Source organism: Callithrix jacchus, chromosome 15, assembly GCF_049354715.1.
Source record: "Callithrix jacchus isolate 240 chromosome 15, calJac240_pri, whole genome shotgun sequence".
Lineage (NCBI taxonomy): Eukaryota > Metazoa > Chordata > Mammalia > Primates > Cebidae > Callithrix > Callithrix jacchus.
Genome location: NC_133516.1, coordinates 90699199 through 90708622, shown reverse-complemented (window position 1 = coordinate 90708622; position 9424 = coordinate 90699199). Strand labels below are relative to the sequence as shown.

The 9424-nt window shown below is 38.0% G+C and overlaps 1 pseudogene; it reads right to left on the bottom strand.

Annotated features, from left to right (window-relative positions):
• Window positions 1–6316: 6316 nt before the first annotated feature.
• On the bottom strand, window positions 6317–6391 carry LOC118148154 (U6 spliceosomal RNA; annotated as a pseudogene).
• Window positions 6392–9424: the final 3033 nt, after the last annotated feature.

Below are 9424 nucleotides of genomic sequence, written 5' to 3'. Positions count from 1 at the left end.
CAGAAGTTACTGAGAATTGTTGTAAGGTAAGTAGTTTTTTGGGGGAAATATTTAGGACTTAGCACGCTGTACTTAATAGACATATATTTACTGTCTTTGCTTTTAAGTTACTTTGCCGCTCTGACATTCAACCTCCTTTGATTCTTTGTAAACTTCAATTAGATTTTTCCTTCTCTTTTCCTTTAGACACAAAATTAAATAAAAACTTCTAAAGCAAACTGTATTCCTTTATAAATACTATGTCTAAATGTGCCAATGGTGTGTCCAATTTTAGATACATGAGCTTAAATTTAAATGCAAATTTTAATTTCCTTTATAAAGGAGATGATGAAAATCTATTGTGAAAAGGTTATGAGAAAAAAGCTTATCTTTGATTTTTTGTAATTGCAGCCAAGATTCAAGCCATTATTTAAGACATGAAGCATTTGGCAACAAAAAGATTGTTGTCATTAAAAAGGAAGCCCGACACATTACTCTTGGGCTGAGAAAAAATAATTTAGCTGTCATTGTTATTTAAGGAGTAACACAGGAAGATGGAGACATTAAAATGAGCAGCTTTACCTCCAAAAGTTTAATATATTTTTCCCCTTCTAAGATGCAGAGGTAGTTAATAAACATTTGACTATTGATTTAAACATATTAGAGAGAGATTCACTTGTTAGTATATATCATCTAGCTAAATTCGTATTTTCTTAATGTATACGACTGAGAGGAAGCCAGTAGAACTTTACCACTTTGGTTGTGAAGTGATAAGTTATTTTTTTCTCATTATACCATCAGCAGACTGAGGTCTGTAACTTAATACTTACTTATGCAAAAAGATTACTAAATTGGTAGCAATTCTTGTAAAATATTCACTTTTAAAAAGAAGGTCAGAATGAGGCCACTAAAAGCATCTTGGCTTGGTTTACTCAAGCCTGGGCAAAGAGAAAAAAGGGCACTGGAATTCGCATAGGTAAGTATTTAGAAGGCACTGTTGTTTTAAAGGGCTACAGAAATGTTCAATGTGCTTATCTGCAACTCCTCCCAAATAGTTCCTCCAAATGCCCCATCCCTCAGGGGTTATTGTGAATCACTGTTCAAAATAGTTTGGCTGTCTCTTTTTTCACTTGCTTCCAAGGTGGTGTTCTCTCTCTTCTTGGTATGAGAGGAAAATCAATGGACATATCCCAAAGATGTTTTCACATGGATTTCTTAATCTAACACACTGCCTCATAAATATACCTTTTCTTTGTCTATCATCATTGCCTTAACCTTGCATTGCACTTCTTTTTCCATTTCTAGGGGCAAGGAAAGAGATGGTACATTAAACTTAGGCCATTAAGGAGAGATTAATGAAGGGCTATTTTTCAGAGTGTGAGCAGAGTTAGTGGAAACCACCCAGGGATGGCGGAGTACATTAATCTCATGGGTCTCTCATTCTCTTATCTCCTACTGGTGTTTTCTTTTGACCACACCCAGATGAAAGCTCAGGGAGCTCCTTGATGCAGGTCAACCTTTGGAGCACAGAGCAGGGTGGAAACGACTGATGTATGCATACAGATGGACAAACAGATTATTCAGTGCATGGATTACTTCTGGAAAGCGATCAGTTTCTTCCTTTCCCAGCACTCAGTGGGCTACTTTCTTATTCTGTCAGTTCATGTCCTTAGCAATCCAAAACAAATGCTTGCATAATTTTTAAAGTGAATTGGGAACTGACATTCAAAGGGAAGGGAAAATAATCAAGGATTCTACTGTATTTTTGCTTCTCATTCATAATCTTAACCAACTTCAGCAGAACATAGGAAAAGTGAATCTGCTCAACTATATAGTCTTCCCTTGTGATCCCAAGTGCAGTATAAGTGAATACGGAATGATATGTCGTGAATTATTCTGGCCACATGCAGGTAATTGAGAGCTCATCATAGTAAAAAATTTATTTTTCGTTACTATGATACTGTTTAACTTAAAGTATTCCTTCATTTTCTCTATTTTTATTCCTTCTCCAATCATTTTTTTCAGTCTGTACTTTCTTGTCTCACATGCTTTTAGATGCGTACCCGCTTTCTTTTCCCTGATGCTCATGAAACCACTATTGTCATTAGCTAGGATGCCATCAGTATGTTGCCTTCACTCTCCTTTCAGAATAGGTAGTTATAAACTAGCTTCTTCAGAGTGAGAACTCTTGACCAATGAAGGAAAATGCTTTAAAGATAGTATATATTAACCTCTTCTTTTGCAAAAAGCTCTACCCTGTAGTAGGTTATGGAAACCTCCTTCATCTCATGGGGGATGTAACTTTTGCTGAAGTTTGTAAATGCCTCCTAGTCCCCATGCCATCTCTCCATCTGACTAATTAATAGCATTCTTCAGGTTTCATCTAAATGCCGTCTTGTTTTGTTTTTCAGGGAAGCCTCCCGTAAGTCCCAAGATAAGAATAAATATTCTATTGTAAAACTACACTATAATTAATCTCTTATATGTGTCTTGGTCTCATTATAAGCTTCAGAGAAGCAGAAACAATAAGTGTCCTGTTTACTTCCACATCCCCTGACACCAATCATGTAGTACACACTCATTAAAGACTTGCTGAGTGGAAATTGAACCTGACCTAGTTAAAGACCAACCAAGCTGCAGTCAGGCTGGTTTGGAAGCTCAAGAGCTTTTTTTTTTTTTTTTTAGAGAAAGAGAAAGGAGGAGAGAGAACAGGAGTCTTGCTCCATTGCCCAGGCTGGAATGCAATCTAAAAATAGGTATTAAAAACCTCTTTTATGCCGATAATTGTACTTAAACGCGGAGACAGGAAGGAATAAGGGAAGAAAATAACAAACAGCCAACCAATATTTCATTTAAGTCTGTGAAATGCTATGCAAATGCTGAAGAGTGATTTACCTCCAATTATGTGGTCACTTTCAAAATAGATGTAATATGATACTGAGAAAAATGTATGTTCTGTGGACCTGGGGTGAAGAATTCTATAAATATTCACTGAGTTTACTTGTTCCAGGTCTGAGTTCTAATTATAGATGTCCCTGTTGATTTTCTATCTCGTTGATCCATCAAATATTAACATTGTGGTGTCAAAGTCTCCTGCTATTATTGTGCAGGAGTCCAAGCCTCTTTATGAGTCATTAAGAACGTGTCTTATGTATCTGGGTGCTCCTTTATTTGGTGCATATATATTTATGATCATTGACTCCTGTTCTTGCATTGATCCTTTTACCATTATGTAATGTCCTTCTTTGTTTCTTTTAGTCTTTGTTACTATTAAAGTCTATTTTGTCAGAGAGGAAAGTTACAACTCCTGTTTTTTGTTTTGTTTTGTTTTTTGCTCTCCTTTTGATTGGTGAGTCTTCCACCAACCCTTTGTTTTGAGTCTTTGTGTATCCTTGCTTATGAGATGGATCTGGATATAGCATACTGATGGGTTTTGACTTTTTATTCAATTTGCCTGTCTGTGTCTTTGATTGGGGCATTTAATCCATTTACATTTAGGATTAATATTGATATTTGTGAGTTTAATATTGTCATTTAATGCTAGTTGGCTATTTTGCTCATTAGTTGATATAGATTCTTCATTATGGAGATACTCTTTACCTTTTGGTAAGTTTTTGGGATGACTGATACTGATTGTTCCTTTCTGTGTATAGTGCTTCTTTCAGAAGCTCTCGTAAAGCAGGCCTGGTGGTGATGAAATCTCTGAGTGCTTGCTTGTTCATGAAAAATTTTATGTTTCCTTCATTTATAAAGCTTAATTTGGCTGGAGATGAGTTTCTGGGTTGAAAATTCTTTTCTTTGAGGATATTGAATATTGACCCCCACTCTCTTCTAGTTTGTAGGGTTTCAGCTGAGAGATCTGCTTCCCTTTATGGGTAACCTGACTTTTCTAGCTGCCCTTAAAATTTTCTCCTTTATTTCAACCCTGGTGAATCTAATGATTATATGTCTTGGGGTTGCTCTACTTGAGAAATATCTTTGTGGTGTTCTCTGTATTACCTGGAGTTGAGTATTATCCTGCCTGCTAGGTTAGGAAAGTTTTCCTGAATAATATCCTGAAGAATATTTTCCAGCTTGGATTCATTCTCTTCATGACATTCAGGTAAACCTATCAAACGTAAATTAGGTCTTTTCACATAGTCCCATATATCTTGGAGACTTTGCTCATTCCTTTTTACTCTTTCTTCTCTAATCTTGTCTTCTTGTTTCATTTCATTAAGTTGGTCTTCGACCTCTGATATCCTTTCTTCTGCTTGATCCATTCGACTGTTAAAACCTGTGCATACTTCACGGAGTTCTTGTATTGTATTCTTCAGTTCCATTAATTCACTTATATTCCTCCCTAGATTGTCTTCTCTCGTTAGGATTTCATCAAACCTTTTTTTCAAGGTTCTTAGTTTCTTTACATTGGGCTAGAACATGTTCTTTTAACTCACCAAAGTTTCTTATTATCCACCTTCTGAAGCCTAATTCTGTTATTGGAACGCACTCGTTCTCCATCAGGCCTTCTTCCCGTGTTGATGAGGAACTGTAATCCTCTGTAGAGGGAGTGGCATTCTGATTTTGGGTATTCTCAGCCTTTTTATGCTGGTTTCTTCCCATCATTGTAAACTTATCCACCGGTCATCTTTGTAATTACTGACTTTCAAGTTAGGTCTCTGAGTGGACATCCAACTTGTTGATTCCCAGCGCTGGAATCTGAGTAACCCACTGCACTGGCTAAAACAGCGGTGTTAAGATTCGTGGTGCTTTTCTGCCTGGGAATCTCCTGTCTGGCTTCCTTCTTGAGTCCCTCTTTCAATCAGCTCAATAGGTGACTCTGCCTTCCCGGAGCTCGAAACATTGACCAAAAGGGGACCCAGTACCATTTACTCTGCACCAAGAACTGCCGCACTGGGGCACCAGCAAAACTGCCATTCCAGCCACAAGAGTCTGGCAACCCGTGGGGCTCTTCCGTTGGGGAATCTCCTGGTCTGTGAGCAACAAAAATTCATCTGAAAGTGTGGCATCCTCTTATTCTCTGTGCTTTCACTGGGAGCTACGATCCTGAGCTGCTAGTGATTAGCCATCTTGGATCTCTCTGCTCAAGAGCTTTATCAGTCATGGTAGGCTATGCCACATTATCAGGCTTTTTAACAAGGACTTTTTTTTTTTTTAAACAAAAAGGCATCATTTGGCCAGTAGCAGAATTAAAAATAGAATTTCGCATTTAGCTGCAAATGTAGTGGAATTGCAATTTTATTGCAATTTACAAAACTCCAAATATTTGGCAGATATTTTTGCCTATTGCATTTTTGTAAGTATTTATTTTGGGAAGAGGCTGAAAATTTAACTTTCTTTTCATGGTCCTTTTCTTGTCTTATTTCTGTCTAAAAGAAACTGATATGAAAAGAACTGGAAACTTCAGGATTCTCTTTGTTCTTTTTAAACTTGGTTATTAAAACAATGTGGAGAGAACACTGAAACTGGTCTCATAAACTGCAGATTCCAGTCCCCAATCAATCGTGTTTTCTCATCTATAAAACAGAGTCATTAATAATGCCAATTGCATAGAATTGCTGTGAAGATTAAATGAGATGATCAACATAAGGCATTTAGTGCAGGGCCTAGCAAACAGTAAGTGCTCATTAAATGATGATGATGATAATGGTGACGGATGCTAAATTACTTAATATATTGGAATACTTCCTGTTTAATCTACATCACAGGATTGGAAAGTCATGTAAAAATGAGAAAAAAAATATATGAAAGTACTTGGCGAACTACTTAATTCTAATGTACAACATTAGTAACAGTAATGATGGGAGTAGTAAGTAATGGTAAGCATAAATGTTACATGTGGATTTAACTCCTAATTCATGCAAGGAGCACTCAGTTCTGTTCTGAACACACTGTGTTCTCTTTCTCTTTCTGTTTCCTAGTTTGGGAAATCAAGAGTTATGATTGGGAATGTAGTTTAAATGAGCCAGTAAAACACTCATCAAATGGTTTATTTTCCTAACATCAGTGTATCAATTTCAAAACCTGAAAAGTTCATTTCATATTTTTATGTATCGTGTCATAAATGCCAAGAGTTGTTGACTTAACTTTACATTTGTGAAAAGTAACCCTTAGTTGGCAAACAAACACTCCTGAACTGAAGGAGATAAGCTTCCTGTAAACTTGTAAGTCACTGCTTTTTGTTTTGTTTCATTTTCAAAAAACAAAAGACTTTTGGGTGCTTTAATTCTTATCACAAACAGCACAATTTTCCAGATTCCCAGCTATGCTGGGGTCCCTAACAGAAGTTCATTGCATTTTCTGCCAGCATTCTCCTTTAGAGGTGCTTTTGCAATGAATCTTTGCACAGGGCCATGCTAATCTTCTCTGTATTGTTCCAATTTTTTAGTATATGTGCTGCCAAAGCGAGCACTGCAATGAATCTTTAAGCTTGCTAAGGTTCAAATCACAGCTAATTCTTCCTGTTCAATGCCACTGAAGAAAGAGATATTTCAGATAATTCAAATATGTGGGAAAATTCTGTGGGTGATCTCAGAACTTCAACTTTCTATGCCATCATATTTGACTTAATAGAATTCTCTTTCTCTTCTTTGGTTAGCAATATTAAGGAAAAATGAATACTTGGTAAGAAACAGAAGGAAACGAGGTAAAAATAGAGTATGGCGTACTTATAATGGATAACTAGCCTTTGAAGCATTTTTATCTCACGTTATTCAGCAGACACCTTCTGAAACGTTTTCTGTTCATGAAAGTCATAAAATGTTAGCCCTAGAAGGTGCCTTGAAGACCTTGATGCGTTAACTTCCTTTGCCAAGGAAGAAACACTTCAGCAACTGGTGGGTATCCCTTATATACGAGTGTTATGCTCACTGTGCTTTTCTGCATCTCTCTTGTTAGGTCTTGGTTATCACATAAACACTTGCCAGCAATCAGTATAATCAGTGTTGGCAAAACACAAATGTTAATGCCTTTTAATCAGCTAGGCTTTTAGAAAACTTGGGCTGAAAGCCCGGAATAATCCTACTTAGCTCTGCAGATGAATGGTGCAGCCAATTTTAAGAATTTTCATTCTAATTAATGCTGGTGATGGAAATGGCAGTTGTGTTCACAGTGACAGAAGAAACTACATAGTCATGTGTTGTGTGGGCATGTGGGTGTGTGTGTGTCCTGACCTCACCACATGTTTCACATTCCCAACTTTCTTCTTACATTTCCTTCTAGCTTCTGTATTATTTAGCAATAAGCCTGGGGCAAGACACCACCTCTGCTACCAAATGTTAGTGGAGCAAATAAACCCTTAATATTTCTTTGGCACATGAAGAAGTGGGACATCTATGCAGTTTGTCCTTCCCAGATATCCTCGTGTAGACCGAGTTGACCAATTTCCTTTCATAACTCAGGTCCTTTTGGCCATGGGCCTATCTCTGTTCCTTTTATTTCCTTTCTCTGCTTCCTGATAAGAAGTGTAAGATATGATGCCCTGAGTCAGAAGGTGAGGATATTTCTACTGCTAGCACATGCAGGACAAAATCTGCTAGCACATCTGTGGGTTCCACATCCATGGATTCAACCAAATGCAGATTGAAAATATTTGGAAAAATAATTGCATCTGTACCAAATATGTACAGACTGCTTTTGTTGTCATTATTCCCTGAGTAGTACAGTATAATAGCTACTTATGCACCATTTATGCTGTATTAGGTATTATGACGAATCTAGAGATGATTTAAAGTATATAAGATAATATACATAGGTTATATGCAAATACCGTGTCATTTTATGTCACGGACTTGAGCATCCTCAAATTTTGGTATGTGTGGGAGGTACTGAAACCAATCCCCCACTGATTCCAAGAGAGGACTGAAAACTTGGAACCTAGTAGTTCACACCTTAGACCCTGGGGATTTAATAATTTAAAAAACCCATTTAGTCACTTAAACTTGTGACTTTGGAAGAAATTTTTGACGAATAATCAAGGTGAATAATAACATTTACTTGATTATTAGAAAAGAGCTACACTTCAAGAACTATGTTCACCTAAAAAATTATCCATAATTACAGCACCTTGAATTTAAAATCTTACACTGAAATGTGTGTCAGGGATTGCCCTAAAAAGTTTTCTATGGACAATTACATGTCCTTGATGAAACAAGTGCTGTACGGACACCATTGTCTAGTTTCACCCTAATACTTCTACTGTGGGTTTTCCTCTCTACCTCCACAGCCTCTCTGCAGGTCAAGAACTCTACTCTTTGGGAGGGGTTTAAAGTACCCTAAGCTATTGAACCCATTGAGGGATCTATGTAATGTCTCTGGCTGGAGGGCAGCAGACTCCACACATGAGTGAGCTTCATTTTGCTGGCATTTCCACCGTGGCTTGCCAGCAGCCCTTGATGCATGGTGTTTCTGAGACAGAAGAGCAGCTAATGCGATCCTTTAGCATAAGCAGATGAGAAACTCATGCAAGGGACCTTGAGGTGGCAGAGGAGGTAGGGGATGAGCTGCCAAAAGTAGTTTGGCTTTGACTTCCAAGAGGATCCCTGTGCTGGACAGACAGACTGTTTTCTAATACATCAGCTTCTTCTAGTCATAGTCCCTCCCCCACATCAGGGTTCCCCTCCATCCAAGGTTGTTTAATTGCTATTCTTTGAGAAATACTCTTATTGTCTGAGATTATTACCTTTCCCCATTTTTAACATTAAAATGCCTTTTGTTCACAAAATGTGGGTGATGATGGAAGGCATTTCTTGTTTTTGATGGGCCAACTTGGCAAAATTGACACTTTGGCAGTTTTCTGACAATTCTCTACATTTTATAAAAAATTTACTGGTTGTTGAATTCCCAAAGTTGGGAAACTAGGGTGTTTGAGTCTTCAGGAACAGAGGTGGTCAGGAAAGCTTGGAGGGGAAAAGGAAGATCTTGCAGACACTATAAATAAGGCAGACAAGGACATTGAGTGCCAGAGGAAGGGAGGAGCAAGCAGGTACTAGACAGGAAATGGATTAAGTCAGAGGAAGTGAGATTAAGCAGCAAGGAACGGGCCTTGAAAAATCCATAGAAAAGAAAGTGAAAAAGAAGTGGCCTCAGAGGCAGGTTGCAGCACAGGTGCCTGCTGAGGGGACAGCAGGCCTCTTCCCTGCTGCATGTGGTAGTCTTGGAACTGAAATAAATGCCAGGTAAGTCAGACTTTGAAACACCCCACTGCTTCTTTGTCATAATGAAGGAGTAGAGGTTACCAGGGGCTTCTGATTCATAGAAAAGGAACTCAGATTTAACATCTTCCTTCAACTTAGAGCGCATGTGTAGGGGCTAGCCATGGGATTCTCTGTGTTAGCAGAGTGAGGGAAATGTGATAACAGTGACCCAGGCTGCCAGGACAAAGGGAGACAGGCACTTCTCCAAAATCTCCCCAAAATAACAGGAAATAGGAGGATCAGCATCTTCA